Below are 19,182 nucleotides of genomic sequence, written 5' to 3'. Positions count from 1 at the left end.
CCCTTGGCTTGTGCCAAGCTTGGGGGAGGTGCCATGGTATCGTATCACCTCCATTATCTTTTACCTTTACTTATCTTAGTTCAATCCATAGTTAACTTTTGCTTTAGATGAATAAAAGTTTAGTTCGATCCTTTCTTTTTGATGTTTGCTTAGTGATCTATCCTTGTAATCGTGTGCGAGATATATAATAAAGTTTAGTTTGAGTTTTGTTTTCTTTACTTTCATGTTCAGTAAAAAGAAAGGAAATAAATGAACAAGATCATATGCTAATCTGATGGTAAGTAATGACATCACATAAGGAAGATTATAAGTAGAAATTTTATTGGAGATTTACAAACGTAGCATTGGTCAATGATGCAATTCATGAATGAATTAATAAGGGAAGAGAAGATTCACATGCAAATACACTATCTTGGACATCGTTTGTGATTGTGAGCCCCCATCAAAATATTATATGCCAAAATTGTTGACGTTGGACAAGGAAGAGAGCTTAATTATTTATGTTTGTTCATATTCACATAGAAGTTATATTGTCATAGATCCTTCAACATGTGGTGCTTGCCCCCATCTTTGCTAGCCAAAAATTCTGCACTAAGTAGAGATACTACTTGTGTATCCAAAACCCTTAAACCCAAATCTTATTTTGAGAGTCCACCATACCTACCTATGGATTGAGTAAAATCCTTCAAGTAAGTTGTCATTGGTGCAAAAAGGCAATAAAATTTGCTTCTAAAAGTGTTGGATCATTTAGAGTAAGAGAAAATTGAGCGTTGTACGAACTTGTGATGGCAAAGAATAAAAGCGACATACTGCATAATAAAGGTTGCTATCATAAGGGGCAATATAACGTGACTTTCTTTTGCACTAAGAGATTTAGCATACAAACAAAAAGCGCATGGCAACCTCTGTTTCCCTCTGCGAAAGGCCTATCTTTTAGTTTTATGTATTTACTTTTATGCATGAGTCAAAGTGTTTCTCTCTATTCCTTTTTATTTTCTCTTTTGGCAAGCATCATGTGGTGAGGAAAGATTTAGGCATATATATCCAGTTGGATATGGGTAGCATGAGTTATTATTGTTGACATCACCCTTGAGGTGAGTATGTTGGGAGGCGAAACTATAAGCCCCTATCTTTCTATGTGTCCGTTTGAAACTTTTTGCTCATGTGTATGAGGTGAGTGTTAGCAATCATAGAAGAATATATGATGGTTGAGTATGTGGACTTTCCAAAAGGGCTCCGATACATGACCCTTCCTGAAAAGATGATGAATTGTAGTTGCAAAGTTGACTGAGAACATAGTTTATTAGTTTCCAATAGAGTTTATGCTTTATACTTTGATGTTGTGATGAATTGTTACTTGTTCATGAGAAGTTTACGATAAAAGTTATGTGATAAGGTTTTATGTTAAAGTTTGTTGCTGTTATAATAATATACATGATGCTTCTATGTCCGTAGTTTGTTTTTATCGACACCTCTCTCTCTAATCATGTGGACATGTTTTTCGATTTCGGTTTTCGCTTGAGGACAAGCGAGGTCTAAGCTTGGGGGAGTTGATACGTCCATTTTGCATCATTTTTCCTACTGTTATTTATATTGTTTTTATGCATAATAATGCCTTTTGGAGTAATTCTAATGCCTTTTCTCTCATAATATGCAAGGTACACACAAAGAGGGAGAATACCGGCAGCTGGAATTCTGGACCTGGAAAAGCTACGTCAGGCTACCTATTTTGCAGAACTCCAAGTGAGCTAAAACTTCACGGATATTTTTTATGGAATATATAAGAAATATTGGAGCCAATAAGTACCAGAGGGGGCCACCAAGTGGGAACAACCCACCTGGGCGCGCCAGGGAGCCCAGGCGCGCCCTGGTGGGTTGTGCCCTCCTCAGCCCACCTCCGATGCCCCTCTTATGGTATATAAGTCATTTTGACCTAAAAATAATGGGGAGGACTTTTGGGACGAAGCACCGCTGTCTCGAGGCCGAACTTGGGCAGGAGCACTTTTGCCCTCCGGCGGAGCGATTCCGCCGGGGGAACTTCCCTCCCGGAGGGGGAAATCATCGTCATCATCATCACAACAACTCTCCCATCTTGGGGAGGGCAATCTCCATCAACATCTTTAACAGGACCATCTCCTCTCAAACCCTAGTTCCTCTCTTGTGTTCAATCTTTGTACCAGAACCTTAGATTGGTGCTTGTGGGTGACTAGTAGTGTTGATTACATCTTGTAGTTGATTACTATATGGTTTGTTCGGTGGAAGATTATATGTTCAGATCCAATATTCTATTTAATACCCCTCTGATCTTGAGCATGATTATCATTTGTGAGTAGTTACTTTTGTTCTTGAGGTCATAGGAGAAATATTGTTGCAAGTAATCATGTGAACTTGATATGTGTTCGATATTTTGATGGTATGTATGTTGTGATTCCCTTAGTGGTGTCATGTGAACATCGACTACATGACTCTTCACCATATTTGGGCCTAAGGGAATGCATTGTGGAGTAGTTATCAGATGATAGGTTGCGAGAGTGACAGAAGCTTAAACCCTAGTTTATGCGTTATTCCGTAAGGGACTGATTTGGATCCAAAAGTTTAATGCTATGGTTACATTTATTCTTAATACTTTTCTCGTAGTTGCGGATGCTTGCGAGGGGTTAATCATAAGTAGGAGGCTTGTTCAAGTAAGAATAACACCTAAGCACTGGTCCACCCATATATCAAATTATCAAAGTAGCGAACACAACTCAAACCAATATGATGAAAGTGACTAGATGAAATTCCCGTGTACCCTCAAGAACGCTTTGCTTATCATAAGAGACTGTTTTGGCCTGTCCTTTGCCTCAAAAGGATTGGGCTACCTTGCTGCACTTTTGTTAGTGTTACCATTACTTGCCCGTTACAAATTATCTTGCTATCAAACTACTCGTTACTTAAATTTCAGTGCTTGCAGACAATACCTTACTGAAAACCACTTGTCATTTCCTTCTGCTCCTTGTTGGGTTCAACACTCTTACTTATCGAAAGGACTATGATTGATCCCCTATACTTGTGGGTCATCACCCAACACCCAACCCACATTGTCGTCAGCATGTCTACCAAATACCACCATCGATCCAACTCGCAGGCGAAGAAGCCCATCACCGAAGTTGCCAACCCCACTATTCAGAGGCACCAACAACCACCAACCAGCACTAGTTGCTAAGACCATCAGCCGTCAAGTGGGAGCTGAGCCACCGGATGCAGCATGAACCGTCGAGCCATGCCGAGCACCATGCCGGTATGGACTAGAGATGTGTCATCCGAGGCCAAGAAGCACCACGGATCCTAGCCGCAACCTAGCTCCAAACGTCCCACACACACCTTCAGAAGGACGGAGACAACAGATCCAGCGAACATACACGCCTTCTTACTCCATTACTGCGAAGCCGCTCCGCTATACCTCCTCAAACAACAGCCCCTCCTCGTGCCACCTCGCAACCTCCAGGCAGCAAATCCACGCCACCCAGGCCCTTGTGCACCTGCACCAAGACATCGCACAACCGTAGGGAGCAGAACCGCTCTGCTCGACCCCTTGTGCGTCCTCGCTGTACCTTCCAACACAGACCCTCCTTGTTGACAACCATCTTGATAGATCCATTGTCGACGACGGCCTTTGCACCTGCACTCGTCTGAGTCGTGACCCTATCTGTTCCTGAGCACCACCTGCCACCGCACCAACAACCGCGCGCATCCCAACCACCATGACATAGCTGGCACCCTCGCCAAAGTGGCAGATCTGTATAGCAGTGGTCACTGCGCGCACCAGCGCGAGGACCTACGCGGCCATGCACATCCAGCTCCATAGCCGTGCACACGCGTGACCGCGTCACTCCTTGTCTCTGGCAGCCTGATGACATTAGCCAAGATCCGCTCCTCTGCACAGTCGACCTGCCCTGCACCGCCCATGCACCTTGCAAGAGGAGAAGGGCCCCGCTATCGCTGATGTCATGGGCTTTGCCCAACGACACTAATCAACAGAGATGAGGGGGTGGGTGGTGTGGAGAATTTGTCGGGGTTAAATCCGGCCGATCTCTGGTAGGGGATCCCGACCTGGTGATCTTGGCTAGATGCTAATATGATGAACAAGAGACGCGATGTTTACCCAAGTTCGGGCCCTCTCTAAGAGGTAAAACCCTATGTCCTCCTTTTCTTGTATTGATTGTGATGGAGTACAAAGTGCATGATGATCTACCTCGAGATCGTTTGTGTATGACCTAACTTCTCTACGAACTAAACCCCTCGGCTTATGTAGGGACCGGGGGTACCTGGGGTTACATGTAGGTCGGTTACATCTAGGGATAAGCTTGTCGATGATTTGAACATGTCTTGAAGTGTGTGCCAAGTCTTCGGACGATTCAATCTTGAGTACTAATGTCGCTTGAAACTGTGTCGGTATTTCCCCAAAGAGGAAGGGATGATGCAGTACAGCTACAACAGGTATTTCCCTCAGTTGTGAAACCAAGGTATCAATCGAGTAGGAGAACCAAGCAACACTATGTAAATGGTACCTGCACACAAAGAACAAATACTTGCAACCCGACGCGTAAGAGGGGTTGTCAATCCCTCCACGGTAAAAAGATAAATAAATTTGTGGTAGATTGGATAAATAGCTCTTGATAAAATGCGAAATAAAATAAGTAATAAAAAAGTACAGCAAGTTATTTTTGGGTTTTTGGGATAATAGATCTGCAAATAAAAGCGAATAAAAATAGATCTCAAAGCAAATATGATAAAGAATAGACCCGGGGGCAGTAGATTTCACTAGTGGCTTCTCTCGAGAAATAGCACACAATGGTTAAACAAATTACTGTTGGGCAATTGATAGAAGATTGAATAATTATGACGATATCCAAGACAATTATCAATATATAGGCACCACGTCCAATATTAGTAGACCGACTCCTGCTTGCAGCTACTACTATTACTCCACACATCGACCGCTATCCAGCATGCATCTAGTGTATTAAGTTCATGGAGAAACGTAGTAATACAATAAGAATGATGGCATGATGTAGATGAGATCTATTCATGTAGGAATTGCCCCCATCTTGTTATACTTAATAGCAAATACATGTGTGTCTTGCTGCCCCTTCTGGCACTGGGAAAGAACACCGCAAGATCGAACCCATCATAAAGCAACTCTTCCCATGGCAAGAAAAATCGATCTAGTTGGCCTAAATAAACCAAAGATTCAAAGAAGAAATATGAGGCTATAAATAATAATGCATATAAGAGATCAAAGAAGACTCAAATAGTATTCATGGATATAGATCTGATCATAAACTCAAAGTTCATCGGATCCCAGCAAACACACCGCAAAAAGAGTTACATCGAATAGATCTCCATGAGACCATTGTATTGAGAACCAAAAGAGGGAGAGGAAGCCATCTAGCTACTGCCTACGGACCCGTAGGTCTATGGTGGACTACTCACACATCATCGGAGAGGCACCAATGAGGATGATGAACCCCTTTGTGATGGTGTTAGATTGGATCTCGTAGTTCTGGAACTTGCGGCGGCTGGAATTGTGTTACGTCGACTCCCCTAGGGTTTTTGGAATATTTGGGGATTTATAGGGCGAAGAGGCGGTGCAGGGGGGCTCCGTGGGGGCACAACCCCTCTTGTACTTTTTTGGCCCACTGGATGTCTTCTGGTCCAGAAAAAATCTCCAAAAAGTTGCACTGCGTTTGGACTCCGTTTGGTACTGATATTCTGCGAAGTAAAAAACAAGCAAAAAACAGCAACTGACACTGGGCACTATGTTAATAGGTTAGTCCCAAAAAATGATATAAAGTTGCTATAAAATGAATATAAAACATCCAAGAATGATAATATAACAGCATGGAACAATGAAAAATTATAGATACGTTGGATACGTATCAAGTACGCCGGGAGCCATGGTGGACATGGCCCATTCTTCGGTTGTCTGGTGTTCCTCGACATGGCCCATGATTGATAGGCCAGCGCGGTTAGCACCCCTTAATCCAGGACACCATCAAGATTGGTGGTGGCGGTAGTTAGGGTTCCTCTCGGGCCACTCACAGGGATCAACACGGGAGAGAGACTGAGTTAGGTAAGTTATTCTCATTTTCTATGTTAAGCTGTTCCGAGTGCGATTTAGGCATACACACGCACATAATCAAATGAACTCACATAATCATGATAAGGACTAGCATCGTGGATGTGCAATGGTGTCAACACTATCACACACTTCGCTATTGGCAGAAACGCTGCTTTGCAATAGTAACAATTGTTGAAAAGTTAGGTGATTTCATGATTAATTTCTATAAATAAATCATGATTAAAATAATCATTACATGCATAGCTCTAACACACTAGAGGAATTGAACAACATCAGCCCACAAGTAGCGGCAAACATAATCAGATAGTATATGGGAACATGTCACACATACTAATCGATTGTACTACATGAAGTAGCCATGACTTCTACAAGGAGGTTGCGGGATGCGGTGTCGCCTAAATTGGAAGGAAGATGACTCGTAGTGGCGAGTATGTTGTGGGAAGCGCTTCCTAAAAAACAAGTCTAGCCCTCTCCTGATGTAGGATCTGAAAGGGCGAGAGGTTCGAGATGTACTAGATTCATGAAATATCTAAGAAGAAAGATTCTAGCAGTCTTGTGCATATCTTTCAAAGGAACATAATCTAAAAAAAATGTTTCGTAATCTAAAAAAAATGTTTCGTCACTAGATTCCATTATTGTATCATCATGCATATCGGTTACCTTGGATTCGGCTACTAAAAAATTATAGGCAATTGTCCAATGAGCATAATAATTTAGAAAGACACAATCCATTGTCTTTGGTCTGAGTTGGTGTTTATTAGAGATTGGTATCGTGAGTTTCGCTAAGCATCCATAATTGCGTAAATGAGAAAGTGATGATTTTCTTCCAACCCACTCGTCGTAGGGTTTTTTCCTTTGTTCTTGTTTGAAATTGTATTCATGGTAAGACATGAATTTACCAAAGCCTCTCCACCATGCAATAAATAAATCAGCAGTGTTAAACATGACATTCACCAAGTCAGTCCACATGTGGTGTTTGCTCTCGGCAATTTGATTGGGGCGAATAAGTGATTTCCTGCAAGTGCACAGGGCTGGTTGAAGCAAACTTTTGTGGAAGTATCATCCTAGTTTTTATATTGTTCCCATCAAAGAGCTTAGACAAGTATTACTGCAAGTGTTTAGATCACACTCTATGTATATTCTCAAAAAGACTTAGTAGTTAGGTATCTACAAGAATTATGGTGAGGGTAGAACAGTAATGGTTTAAAGTAATAGTACTTAAATAAGACTATAAGTAAATAACATTACTCCTATAAAGGATGTTTGAGTACTCGCCTCCTCAGTGCCTTTGTGGGTGAGAGTTAATGAGTCCCTTTAGTGATCCCGTAAAGGAGCATAAAGGATTCTCGCCTTTTCCCAGAGGTGACCCTGAGTTATCGAACCCATGAGAGGAAGTGCACCTGTCAGACAAAGGATTCTAGAAAGATTTGCAAGAGTATTAAATTCTAGTTTTTGGACTGGATCGAAATCAAGTTTCATAGTTGAAATCTTTTAAAAAATAGGCATGGGTATTAGGACTTATTCTTACAACCATATATTTGCGTGGGATCACCATGATTCGTCCGTGCCCTAGAAGTCGTCCATCGAGATGTGCTTGGAATCAAAGTGGGGGATATGTCCAAATTACGTCTTAACCGGAGCGCGTCCTGCATCAAGAGTCAGTTGTCCAACCAAAGGCCCTATCCGTCGCGCAGGGTACCTCGGTAATTAAGATAAAATTAAGACAAAATCATTGGGTGTTTAATGACTACACATCTTGTATCCCTAGAGATAGGATTCACGCCACCGTACTAAACCTTTTTGTCCGGTGTTCAAAATGGCGTTTCACTGCCCTTAGCCTCTTCATGGCTCGATCTTCGTGATCCTGCGTACTTGCATGGAAAAAGTCACAAACAAGACAAGAGACAACTATTAAGCAATTTTATTTAACACATACACAAAATCAAAGTAATTCCATCGATTCCTACAACAAATACGTAGGGTTGTAGGGCTATGCCTCAACCGATGACCTTACTGAATTACTCACACATAGCGATTAGATTGCAAGAAGAAACCATTGAAGAACACATCAAGAGGAATGACTGGTTGATTGATGTCTTACAATAGTTCTCGATTATGATACACGATTACAGGGTGTGGCTAATTTGGATGAGTGCTAAGGTGATGGTAATGGTGGTGGCTGTGGCTATGGAGATGGAGATGGAAAATGGCGACAACTAGGGTTGATGTGGATGACGAAAATGGAGATCTCCATGATGCTCTGTTACCCTTCTTGTACCGACCCTTTATAATAGTTGTGTCCTCTGATACATCTCCGTCGTATCTACTTTTCCTAACACTTTTCCTCTTGTTTTGCACTCTAATTTGCATGATTTGAATGAAACTAACCCGGACTGATGGTGTTTTCAGTAGAACTACCATGGTGTTGTTTTTGTGCAGAAATAAAATTTCACAGATTGGAACGAAACTTTGCGAGGATTTTTATTCAATAAATAAGAATTTCTAGAGCCAAAAACCACCGGAGCGGGGCACCTCGGTGGGCGCAACCCTCCAGGGCGCCCCCCTCCAAGCGCGCCCAGGTGGGTTGTCCCCACCTAGTGGCCCCGCAGACTCCAACCCTGACACTATAAAATCACATATTTGGAGAGAAAAATCAGGGAGAAATAATTATTGTGTTTCACGAAATAGAGCCGCCGCCACCTCCTATTCTTCATCGGGGGACTAGATCTGGAGTCCGTTTGGGGCTCCGGAGAGGGGGGTCTTCGATCTTCGTCATCACCAACCCTTCTCCATCGCCAATTCCATGATGCTCCCCACCGGGTAGGCTCGCTGGTCGGTGTGGAGTTGGACGAGATTCATCATGTAATCGAGCTAGTTTTGTTAGGGCTTGATCCCTAGTATCCATTATATTCTGAGATTGATGTTGCTATGACTTTGCCATGCTTAATGCTTGTCACTTTGGGCCCGTGTGCCATGATTTAAGATCTGAACCGTTTATGTTATCACGATTATATCCATGTTCTAGATCCGATCTTGCAAGTTATATTTGTTGGGAATCGTAGCATAATTTAAATTTTTCCTACGCTCACCAAGATGCATCTATGGAGTCTACTAGCAACGAGGGGAAAGGAGTGGATCTACATACCCTTGTAGATCGCGAGCGGAAGCGTTCCAATGAACGTGGATGACGGAGTCGTACTCGCCGTGATCCAAATCACCGATGACCGAGTGCCGAACGTACGGCACCTCCGCGTTCAACACACGTACGGTGCAGCGACGTCTCCTCCTTCTTGATCCAGCAAGGGGGAAGGAGAGGTTGATGGAGATCCAACAGCACGACGGCGTGGTGGTGGATGTAGCGGGTCTCCGGCAGGGCTTCGCCGAGCTTCTGCGAGAGAGAGAGAGGTGTTGCAGGGGAGGAGGGAGGCGCCCAAGGCTTAGATGTTGCTGCCCTCCCTTCCCCCCACTATATATAGGGCCAAGGGAGAGGGGGGGCGCAGCCTTGCCCCTTCCTCCAAGGAAGGGTGCGGCCAGGGGGGAGTCCTTCCCCCCCAAGGCACCTCGGAGGTGCCCTCCCCCTTTAGGACTCTCCCTTTTCTCTTATCTCTTGCGCATGGGCCTCTTGGGGCTGGTGCCCTTGGCCCATATAGGCCAAGGCGCACCCCTTACAGCCCATGTGGCCCCCGGGGCTGGTGGACCCCCTTGGTGGACCCCCGGACCCCTTTCGGCACTCCCGGTACAATACCGATAAAGCGCGAAACTTTTTCGGCGACCAAAATAAGACTTCCCATATATAAATCTTTACCTCCGGACCATTCCGGAACCTCTCGTGATGTCCGGGATCTCATCCGGGACTCCGAACAACTTTCGGGTTTCCGCATACATATATCTCTACAACCCTAGCGTCACCGGACCTTAAGTGTGTAGACCCTACGGGTTCAGGAGACATGCAGACATGACCGAGACGCCTCTCCGGTCAATAACCAACAGCGGGATCTGGATACCCATGTTGGCTCCCACATGTTCCACGATGATATCATCGGATGAACCACGGTGTCGAGGATTCAATCAATCCGTATGCAATTCCCTTTGTCAATCGGTATGTTACTTGCCCGAGATTCGATCGTCGGTATCCTAATACCTTGTTCAATCTCATTACCGGCAAGTCTCTTTACTCGTACCGCAATGCATGATCCCGTGACTAACGCTTTAGTCACATTGAGCTCATTATGATGATGCATTACCGAGTGGGCCCAGAGATACCTCTCCGTCACACGGAGTGACAAATCCCAGTCTCGATCCGTGCCAACCCAACAGACACTTTCGGAGATACCCGTAATGCACCTTTATAGTCACCCAATTACGTTGTGACGTTTGGCACACCCAAAGCACTCCTACGGTATCCGGGAGTTGCACGATCTCATGGTCTAAGGAAAAGATACTTGACATTGGAAAAGCTCTAGCAAACGAAACTACACGATCTTTTATGTTATGCTTAGGATTGGGTCTTGTCCCTCACATCATTCTCCTAATGATGTGATCCTGTTATCAATGACATCCAATGTCCATAGTCAGGAAACCATGACTATCTGTTGATCAACGAGCTAGTCAACTAGAGGCTTACTAGGGACAGGTTGTGGTCTATGTATTCACACATGTATTACGATTTCCGGACAATACAATTATAGCATGAATAATAGACAATTACCATGAACAAAGAAATATAATAATAACCATTTATTATTGCCTCTAGGGCATATTTCCAACAGTCTCCCACTTGCACTAGAGTCAATAATTTAGTTCACATCACCATGTGATTAACACTCACTGGTCACATCACCATGTGACCAACATCTAAAGAGTTTACTAGAGTCATCAATCTAGTTCACATCACTATGTGATTATCACTCAATGTGTTCTGGTTTGGTCATGTTATGCTTGTGAGAGAGGTTATTAGTCAACGGGTCTAAACCTTTCAGAACCGTGTGCTTTACGAATATCTATGTCATCTTGTGGATGCTACCACGCGCTATTTGGAGCCATTTCAAATAATTGCTCTACTATACGAATCCGGTTTGCTACTCAGAGTCATCAGGATTAGTGTCAAAGTTCGCATCGACGTAACCATTTATGACGAACTCCTTTCCACCTCCATAATCGAGAAAATTCCTTAATCCACTAGGTACTAAGGATAAGTTCGACCGCTGTCATGAGATCCTTTCCCGGATCACCATTGTACCCTCTTGACCAACTCATGGCAAGGCACACTACATGTGCGGTACACAGCATAGCATACTATAGAGCCTATGTCTAAAGCATAGGGGACGACCTTCGTCCTTTCTCTATCTTCCGCTGTGGTCAGGTCTTGAGTCTCACTCAATACTCACACCTTGTAACACAGCCAAGAACTCCTTCTTTGCTGATCTATTTTGAACTCTTTCAAAATCATGTCAAGGTGTGCTGTCTTTTGAAAGTATCATCAGGCGTCTTGATCTATCTCTATGGATCTTGATGCCCAATATGTAAGCAGCTTTATCCAGGTCTTCCTTTGAAAAACTCCTTTCAAACAACCCTTTATGCTTTCCAGAAATTTTACATCATTTCGGATCAACAATATGTCATTCACATATACTTATCAGAAATGTTGTAGCGCTCCCACTCACTTTATTGTAAATACAAGTTTCTAACAAACTTTGTATAAACCCAAAAACTTTGATCACCCCATCAAAGCATATATTCTGACTCCGAGATGCTTGCTCTAATCCATGGAAGGATTGCTGGAGCTAGCATACCTTTTAGCATCCTTAGGATCGACAAAACCTTTCTGATTGTATCACATACAACCTTTCCTTACGAAAACTGGTAAGGAAACTTGTTTTGACATCCATCTGCCAGATTTCATAAATGTAGCTAATGCTAACATGATTCCGATGGACCTAAGCATCGCTACGGATGAGAAAAACTCATTGTAGTCAACTCCTTGAACTTGTGAAAATACTCTTTGCCACAAGTCGAGCTTCATAGACGGTAACATTACCGTCCATGTCCGTCTTCTTCTTAAAGATCCATTTATCTCAATGGCTTGCCGATCATCGGGCAAGTTCACCAAAGTCCATGCTTTGTTCTGATACATGGATTCTATCTCGGATTTCATGGCCTCGAGCCATTCGTCGGAATATGGGCCTACCATCGCTTCTCTATAGCTCGTAGGTTCATTGTTGTCTAGCAACATGACTTCCAAGATAGGATCACGCATTACTCTGAAGTAGTGCGCATCCTCGTCATCCTACGAGGTTTGGTAGTGACTTGATCCGAAGTTTCATGATCACTATCATAAGCTTCCACTTCAATTGGTGTAGGTGCCACAGGAACAACTTCCTGTGCCCTGCTACACACTAGTTGAAGCGACGGTTCAATAACCTTATCAAGTCTCCACCATCCTCCCACTCAATTCTTTCGAGAGAAACTTTTCCTCGAGAAAGGACTCGTTTCTAGAAGCAATTACTTTTGCTTCCAGATCTGAAATAGGAGGTATACCCAACTGTTTTTGGGTATTCTATGAAGATGCATTTATCCGCTTTGGGTTCGAGCTTATCAGCCTGAAACTTTTTCACATTAGCATCGCAGCCCCAAACTTTTAAGAAACGACAACTTAGGTTTCTATAAACGGTGTCGTCTCAACGGAATTGCATGGTGCCCCTTTTAAAGTGAATGCGGTTGTCTCTAATGCCTAACCAATAAATGATAGTGGTAATTTGATAAGAAACATCATGGTATGCACCATATCCAATAGGGTGCAGTTATTATGTTCGGACACACCATCACACTATGGTGTTCCAGGAGGTATTAATTGTGAAACACTTTCCACAATGTCTCAATTGTGTGCCAAACTCGTATCTCAGATACTCATCTCTATGATCATATCACAGACATTTTATCCTCTTGTTACGACGATCTTCAACTTCACTCTGAAATTACTTGAACCTTTCAATAATTCAGACTAGTGTTTCATCAAGTAAATACACTCAGCATCTACTCAAATCATCTGTGAAGTAAGAACATAACGATGTCCACTGCATGCCTCAGCACTCATTGGACTGCATACATCAAAATGTATTACTTCCAATAAGTTGCTCTCTTGTTCCATCTTACTGAAAACGAGGCCTTTCAGTCATCTTGCCCATGTGATATGATTTGCATGTCTCAAGTGATTCAAAATCAAGTGAGTCCAAACGATCCATCTGCATGGAGTTTCTTCATGCATATATACCAATAGACATGGTTCGCATGTCTCATTCATTTCAAAAACGAGTGAGTCCAAAGATCCATCTACATGGAGCTTCTTCATGCGTTCTATACCAATATGACTCAAGTGGCAGTGCCACAAGTATGTGGTACTATCATTACTATCTTATATCTTTTTGGGATGAACATGTGTATCACTACGATCGAGATTCATTTTAGGTGCAAGACCATTGAAGGTATTATTCAAATAAACAGAGTAACCATTATTCTTCTTAAATGAATAACCGTTTTGCGGTAAACATAATCCAATCATGCAAACACCAAATCTCGATAGTAGAGGGAGCATGCGATGCTTGATCACATCAACCTTGGAAACACTTCCAATACATATCGTCATCTCACCTTTAGCTAGTCTCCATTTATTCCGCAGCTTCTATTTCGAGTTACTAACACTTAGCAATCGAACCAGTATCTAATACCCTGGTGCTGCTAGGAGTACTAGTAAAGTACACATTCATATAACGTATATCCAATATACTTCTGTCGACCTTGCCTGCCTTCTCATCTACCAAATATCTAGGGTATTACTGCTTCAGTGACCGTTCCTCTCATAGAAGCACTTAGTCTCGGGTTTGGGTTCAACCTTGGGATTCTACACTAGAGCAGCAAACGACTTGCTGTTTCATGAAGTATCCCTTTTGCCCTTGCCCTTCTTAAACTAGTGGTTTTACTAACCATCAACAATTGATGCTCCTTCTTGATTTCTACTCTCGCGGTGTCAAACATCGCGAATAGCTCAAGGATCATCATAACTATCCTTGATATGTTATAGTTCATCACGAAGCTCTACTAGCTTGGTGGCAATGACTATGGGGAACTATCACTATCTCATCTGGGAGATTAACTCCCACTCGATTCAAGCGATTGTGGCACTCAGACAATCTGAGCACATGCTCAACGATTGAGCTTTTCTCCCTTAGTTTGCAGGCTTAAGAACTTGTCAGAGGTCTCATACCTCTTGACGTGGGCACTAGTCTGAAATCCCAATTTCAGTCTTCGGAACATCTCACATGTTCTGCGACGTTTAAAGAACGTCTTTGGTGCCACAATTCTAAACCGCACTGAACTATCACGTAGTCATCAAAACGTGTATGTCAGATGTTTCGTAACATCTACAGACGACGCTGAGGTTCAGCACACCGAGCGGTGCATTAAGGACATAAGCCTTCTGTGCAGCAATGAGGACAATCCTCAGTTTACGGACCCAGTCCGCATAATTGCTACTACCAACTTTCAACTAAATTTTCTCTAGGAACATATCTTAATCAGTTGAACTAAAGCGCAAGCTATGACATAATTTGCAAATACCTATTTGACTATGTTCATGATAATGAAGTTCATCTGATTATGAACTCCCACTCAGATAGACATCCCTCTGGTCATCTAAGTGAAACATGATCAGAGTTTAACTAGGCCGTGTCCGATCATCACGTGAGACGGACTAGTCAAGATCGGTGAACATCTCCATGTTGATCGTATCTTCTATACGACTCATGCTCGACCTTTCGGTCCTCCGTGTTCCGAGGCCATGTCTGTACATGCTAGGCTCGTCAAGTCAACCTAAGTGTATTGCATGTGTTCCGAGGCCATGTCTGTACATGCTAGGCTCGTCAACACCAGTTGTATTCGAACGTAAGAATCTATCACACCCGATCATCACGTGGTGCTTCGAAACGACGAACCTTCGCAACGGTGCACAGTTAGGGTGAACACTTTCTTGAAATTATTATAAGGGATCATCCTACTTGCTACCGTCGTTCTAAGCAAATAAGATGCAAAAACATGATAAACATCACATGCAATCAAATAGTGACATGATATGGCCAATATCATCATGCTCCTTTGATCTCCATCTTCGGGGCACCATGATCATCTTTGTCACCGGCATGACACCATGATCTCCATCATCATGATCTCCATCATTGTGTCTTTATGAAGTCGTCACGCCAACGATTACTTCTACTTCTATGGCTAACGCGTTTAGCAACAAAGTAAAGTAATTTACATGGCGTTATTCAATGACACGCAGGTCATACAAAATAATAAAGACAACTCCTATGGCTCCTGCCGGTTGTCATACTCATCGACATGCAAGTCGTGATTCCTATTACAAGAATATGATCAATCTCATACATCATATATATCATTCATCACATCTTCTGGCCATATCACATCACATGGCACTTGCTGCAAAAACAAGTTAGACGTCCTCTAATTGTTGTTGCAAGTTTTTACGTGGTTTGTAGGTTTCTAGCAAGAACGTTTCTTACCTACGTATGACCACAACGTGATTTGCCAATTTCTATTTACCCTTCATAAGGACCCTTTTCATCAAATCCGTTCCGACTAAAGTAGGAGAGACATACACCCGCTAGCCACCTTATGCATCTAGTGCATGTCAGTCGGTGGAACCTGTCTCACGTAAGAGTACGTGTAAGGTCGGTCCGGGACGCTTCATCCTACAATGCCGCCGAAACAAGAAAAGACTAGTAGCGGCAAGAAGAATTGGCAAACTCAACGCCCACAACTGCTTTGTGTTCTACTCGTGCATAGTAACTACGCATAGACCTGGCTCATGATGCCACTGTTGGGAATCGTAGCATAATTTAAAATTTTCCTACGCTCACCAAGATGCATCTATGGAGTCTACTAGCAACGAGGGGAAAGGAGTGGATCTACATACCCTTGTAGATCGCGAGCGGAAGCGTTCCAATGAACGTGGATGACGGAGTCGTACTCGCCGTGATCCAAATCACCGATGACCGAGTGCCGAACGTACGGCACCTCCGCGTTCAACACACGTACGGTGCAGCGACGTCTCCTCCTTCTTGATCCAGCAAGGGGGAAGGAGAGGTTGATGGAGATCCAACAGCACGACGGCGTGGTGGTGGATGTAGCGGGTCTCCGGCAGGGCTTCGCCGAGCTTCTGCGAGAGAGAGAGAGAGAGGTGTTGCAGGGGAGGAGGGAGGCGCCCAAGGCTTAGATGTTGCTGCCCTCCCTTCCCCCCACTATATATAGGGCCAAGGGAGAGGGGGGGGGGGCAGCCTTGCCCCTTCCTCCAAGGAAGGGTGCGGCCAGGGGGGAGTCCTTCCCCCCCAAGGCACCTCGGAGGTGCCTTCCCCCTTTAGGACTCTCCCTTTTCTCTTATCTCTTGCGCATGGGCCTCTTGGGGCTGGTGCCCTTGGCCCATATAGGCCAAGGCGCACCCCTTACAGCCCATGTGGCCCCCCTTGGTGAACCCCCGGACCCCTTTCGGCACTCCCGGTACAATACCGATAAAGCGCGAAACTTTTCGGCGACCAAAATAAGACTTCCCATATATAAATCTTTACCTCCGGACCATTCCGGAACCTCTCGTGATGTCCGGGATCTCATCCGGGACTCCGAACAACTTTCGGGTTTCCGCATACATATATCTCTACAACCCTAGCGTCACCGGACCTTAAGTGTGTAGACCCTACGGGTTCAGGAGACATGCAGACATGACCGAGACGCCTCTCCGGTCAATAACCAACAGCGGGATCTGGATACCCATGTTGGCTCCCACATGTTCCACGATGATATCATCGGATGAACCACGGTGTCGAGGATTCAATCAATCCGTATGCAATTCCCTTTGTCAATCGGTATGTTACTTGCCCGAGATTCGATCGTCGGTATCCTAATACCTTGTTCAATCTCGTTACCGGCAAGTCTCTTTACTCGTACCGCAATGCATGATCCCGTGACTAACGCTTTAGTCACATTGAGCTCATTATGATGATGCATTACCGAGTGGGCCCAGAGATACCTCTCCGTCACACGGAGTGACAAATCCCAGTCTCGATCCGTGCCAACCCAACAGACACTTTCGGAGATACCCGTAATGCACCTTTATAGTCACCCAATTACGTTGTGACGTTTGGCACACCCAAAGCACTCCTACGGTATCCGGGAGTTGCACGATCTCATGGTCTAAGGAAAAGATACTTGACATTGGAAAAGCTCTAGCAAACGAAACTACACGATCTTTTATGCTATGCTTAGGATTGGGTCTTGTCCCTCACATCATTCTCCTAATGATGTGATCCCGTTATCAATGACATCCAATGTCCATAGTCAGGAAACCATGACTATCTGTTGATCAACGAGCTAGTCAACTAGAGGCTTACTAGGGACAGGTTGTGGTCTATGTATTCACACATGTATTACGATTTCCGGACAATACAATTATAGCATGAATAATAGACAATTACCATGAACAAAGAAATATAATAATAACCATTTATTATTGCCTCTAGGGCATATTTCCAACAATATTGACCTACTACATGTTATGATCCAGCAACCTCGGAGTGACAATAGTCGGGACACTTCCCGGCGATGACCGTAGTTTGAGGAGTTCATGTATTCACTATGTGTTAATGCTTTGTTCCGGTTCTCTATTAAAAGGAGGCCTTAATATCCCTTAGTTTCCAATAGGACCCCGCTGCCACGGGAGGGTAGGCCAAAAGATGTCATGCAAGTTCTTGCCATAAGCACGTATGACTATTTACGGAATACATGCCTACATTATGTTTATGAACTGGAGCTAGTGTCGTATCGCCCTAGGTTATGACTGTTATATGATGAATATCATCCAACGAATTCACCGATCCAATGCCTATGAATTTTTCTTATATTGTTTCTGCTAAGTTACTACTGCTGATGTTACTATTACACTTGCTACAAAATCATTGCTATCACCGTTACCGTTACTATTGATGTTGCTACTACTATCAAAACTATCATACTACTTTGCTGCTGATCACTTTGCTGCAGATAATTAATCTCCAGGTGTGGTTGAATTGACAACTCAGCTGCTAATACTTGCAAATACTCTTTGGCTCCCCTTGTGTCGAATCAATAAATTTGGGTTGAATTCTCTACCCTCGAAAACTGTTGCGATCCCCTATACGCGTGGGTTATCAAGACATTTTTCTAGCATCGTTGCCGGGGACCATAGCTATATTTGTGGAGTCACTTGGGATTATTATCAAATTATCAGTATGAAGAATCTGAAGGACGCTAAGACTAAGATTTTTCCCTCCAAGACGAGGGGAGGTAAGGACTTGCCATCTAGCTCTGCACTTGCTTCACCTTCTGTTATAAGTAAGCTTGCAACAACACCACACGCGATTAATCCTGATATGTTGCAAGTTATTGATGATGCTACTTCTGCTATGAATGATATTTATGATGATGCTAGTACCTTGCTTGATGATAATGTGCCACTAGGTGAATTTCTCGATGAACAACTTGCTAGAACTAAAGCTTTTGAAAATGCTGAAACTGATGAAATTGTTGAAACTGACGAAGAGCTTGAAACTGAAAATCTTGAAACACCTATTACAACTAGTTCTCCTAGATATGAATTGCCAAAGGTACCGGAAGGTTATGTAATGGATGAGGAGACAACTAGAGACGTTCTTGCTTGCAAAGATAGAGATGATCTTAAGAAATTATTATGGAAATTGAAAGAAAAATCTTTGAATGCTAGATGAAATGTGATTCTAAGTTTGCTACTTCACCTATCTTTGTTGATGATAAGGATTATGAATTCTCTGTCGACCCAGAGTTAATTACTTTGGTTGAATCTGATCCTTTCCATGGTTATGAAACTGAAACTGTTGTGGCACATCTTACTAAGTTGAATTACATAGCCACTCTTTTTGCTCATGATGAGAAAATTCGCTACTATTATATTCTCAAATTATTTCCGTTCTCATTAAAGG

This window comes from Triticum aestivum, chromosome 4D, assembly GCF_018294505.1.
Source record: "Triticum aestivum cultivar Chinese Spring chromosome 4D, IWGSC CS RefSeq v2.1, whole genome shotgun sequence".
NCBI lineage: Eukaryota > Viridiplantae > Streptophyta > Magnoliopsida > Poales > Poaceae > Triticum > Triticum aestivum.
Note: the sequence above shows the minus strand (reverse complement) of the source record.